Here is a 3811-nt window from a genome sequence, read left to right as displayed (position 1 = left end):
AGCAGTTCGTTCTACTTTCTCCAAAATGGATTAGGAAGCGATGAAACGGGTCTAGTAGTGAACAATATCTCTTGTCATCAATCAAGCAGTAGTCGCACTCGCGCCTATACTCTCACGTCACTGTTGACAATCATAACGTCGAAGACGTGGATAATTTCGTCTATCTTGGAACCAGTATTAATAGCAATTACAATTTCAACCTCGAAATCCAACGTAGAATAACTCTTACCAACATGTGCTACTTCGTACTAAGTAAGCAATTGATAACTATTGTCCTCTCTCGACGAACAAAAACCCAACCCTAAAAGTCAGTCATTATTCCCGTCCTGCTTTATGATGCAGAGGCATGGGCGGTGACAACATCTGACGAGTCGACGTTGCGAGTTTTCGAGAGAAAGGTTCTGCGAATGATTTATGGTTCTTTGAGCATTGGCCACGGCGAATATCGCATTCGATGGAACGATGAGCAGTATGAGATATATGACGAGATTGACATAGTTCAGCAAATTAAAAGACAGCGTCCGAACGGACGAAAACACTCCAGCTCTGAAAGTATTCGACGCCGTACCCGCCGGGGGAAGCAGAGGAAGAGGAAGACCTCCACTCCGTTGGAAGGACCAGGTGGAGAAGGACCTGGCTTCGCTTGGAATCTCCAATTGGCGCCACATTGCGAAAAGAAGAAACGACTGGTGCGCTGTTGTTAACTCAGCTAAAACCGGGCAAGTGGTGTCTCATCAGTAAGGAAGAAGTAGAAGATATGACGGCTCTTCCTAAAGTTATTTGAAATAATGTTTCATTAAATTTTTCGTTTTAAAGCAATTTGTTTTGAATTGGTTATTATTAAATTTCGGCCACAACTCCAATGCGTTAAATGAAGCGCAACATAGCGATGAGTCATTTATGATATGTGCAGACTTCATAAAACTATTGCTAGATGCATCAAGTAATAATCTTCTGCCCTCTTTTCTGTATAAGTAGCCTGAGAGTATGATGGCTTTAGTTCTTCAGTATTTTAGGTTTAGTGCCACTTCGTTATAAAGTTTGTGTTCATATTTTACCTCAGTAGTTTCTATTAGCACATAACTTCCTTCTTATTTTTATATGTACAAATAAACTAAGTAATAAGGTTTGTGGAGGTTGGTGAGTTATAAAAGAGTGCGATAAAAATATTCTTTTGACGAAAAGAGCTGAAAATGTGCTATAAAGACTCAAAACTTCTTTGCAGCTCTGCTAATGTGGTGTAACTGTGGCTAAATTTCTATAGATAAATTTAAATATACATATACACGCACCTATGTATATACATATGTATGCTAGGGTACCTGTTATTTTTCAAGTTGATTTTTGCTTTTGCTTACGGCCCCTGTACTTTCAGCTTTTCCCCGAAAAATGGATCAAGCGTAAACAAGAATCTTATTTTCAATTGTATTCCGTGCATAATCATTGCAGTTTTTATACTCTAGCAGCATGTTACTCCAGAGTATAATAGTGTTTAATTAATCTATATATATATATATCTGATTAAAAGATCAGGAGTTGAAATTCTGGTTACTATTTGTCTGTTTGTCCGTCCGTGCAAGCTATAACTTTATTAAAAATTGAGATATCTTGATGAAACATAAAGCTCTAACAACTCAAATATTGACAAATGGCGCCCACTATTAGGTTCAATTGGAACCCGCATGACAGACTTCAATTAAATTTAACTCATGGCATGTCACAGTGCAAAACTGGGGAAATATTTTTTTGTGTATGGCATGATAATACAAGGAGCTTTCCAAAGTAAACATGACTTTTTGAATCTAGCGCCCCCTGGTGGCGCCATCTATGTATATGTCGACTAGTGCGTTAGAATCTGCTATCTTTATCGATTGTCCAGTGAGAATTTCATGACATTTCATTGATTGGAAGTGAAGTTATTGCGTTTTAAGTGTCAGTATGTTTTTGTTATCGGTGCGAAAATGAGCTTCGAACAAAAAGCCAACATTAAATTTTGTTTTAAAATTGATAAAACTTTTACCGAAACGTTTCAATTGATGAAACAAACAATATACATATTAAATTTGTCACGAAGTTTGTAAAACCCAGAAGGAATCGTCGGAGACCCTATAAAGTATATATATAAATGATCAGTATGTCGAGCTGAGTCGATTTAGCCATGTCCGTCTGTCTGTCCGTCTGTCTGTCTGTATCTATACGAACTAGTCCCTCAGTTTTTAAGATATCGTTTTGAAATTTTGCAAACGTCATTTGCTCTTCAAGAAGCTGCTTATTAGTCGGAACGGCCGATATCGAACCACTATAACATATAGCTGCCATACAAACTGAACGATTGGGATCAAATGCTTGTATGGAAAACTTTCACATTTGACAAGATATATTCACGAAATTTGGTATAGATTAATTTTTAAGAACAATGTAATCTCTAAAAAACTTGTTCAGAACGGATTACTATAGCATATAGCTTCCATACAAACTGAACACATAGTTACCAACAGAAATGCAGCTGTGAAGGGTATTTAGCTTCGGTGCAACCGAAGTTAACGGTTTTTCTTGTTTTTATTTATTCTCTCTTGCTCTTCTAATATCGATCATTCACAATGCGTAAGCAGCTGTCAAAATTACTTGAAGAAATAATGTGTTTTTTTTCTTGAGAAATTACTCGAAAGCTGGATACCAACCTTTGTATAGGAATAAGGTCAAGTTTTCGCCCAATTTTATCTATTCGGCGCAAACATAGACTGTTATGAGTACAACACTCTCTTTCATTTTCATAGAGATAACTCATATATTGGCCGATATATGCAGTGCACAGTCACCCGAAAATTCGAAAATATTTATATTAGGTGTATGAAGGCTAATAAGTATTGGTTGAATTCAACCAATTGTTGATATACAAACACACCACTATCAGAGAAAAATTATCCTTTAATTTCAATTACATATACAGTGCTGTGCATACGCTAAGCAACTCATCCCAACTTTCAAAAAATTGTCAAATTACTCTCAAATAAACAGTCATCAGGTAAACGTTATAATATTTATTGATAGCTTAGGTAAAAACAAAAAAGAATACGTAACAACAAAACTTGTACTTTATTCTTTTACTGTTAAATAAAAAACAAAAACAAAATCAATCCAGTAATAAGCTGTGCATAATCTAAGCAACTTTTTAATATTTTGTATAAGAACCGTTATTTTTTATAACGGCAGCACATCTTTTGGGCATTGAGGCAATTAAATTTCTCAATGTAGTTTTTTCGATGCTTGTCCATTCCTTTTTAAATCCTTTAAACAAGTTGTCCTTGCTTGTAAATCGACTTGATCCCAAGCGCCGTTTGACAATTGCAAACAAATTCTCGATAGGATTCAAGTCGGGTGATTGTGCCGGCCAATCAAGGACTTGAATCCTTTTCGTCCTAAACCAATCTTTGACCAACTTCGATGTGTGTTTCGGATCGTTATCCTGCTGAAACACCCAACGAAGTGGCATATGCCATTCTGCATAAGGGAGCATCTTTGTTTCTAAAATGTCCTTATACATAAAACGGTCAATTTTGTCCACTATTTTGTGTACAGGGCCAACCCGATTTCCCGAGAAGCATGTCCACACCATGACATTTCCTCCACCATGCTTGACAGTCTGTTTACAGTAACGTCGATGTAGTCGATCACCTTTCTGGTGCCTTACTGTACACATGCTGTCTGAATTGAAAAGGTTGACTTTGACCTCGTCGCTAAAAAGAACACTATTCCACTTTTCAACCGTCCAATCAATGTACTTCTTTGCGAATTCAAGACTAAAAAATAC

This window comes from Bactrocera neohumeralis, chromosome 6, assembly GCF_024586455.1.
Source record: "Bactrocera neohumeralis isolate Rockhampton chromosome 6, APGP_CSIRO_Bneo_wtdbg2-racon-allhic-juicebox.fasta_v2, whole genome shotgun sequence".
Taxonomy (NCBI): domain Eukaryota; kingdom Metazoa; phylum Arthropoda; class Insecta; order Diptera; family Tephritidae; genus Bactrocera; species Bactrocera neohumeralis.
The sequence above is the reverse complement of the archived record's forward strand: the minus strand, read 5'-3'. Positions refer to the sequence as shown.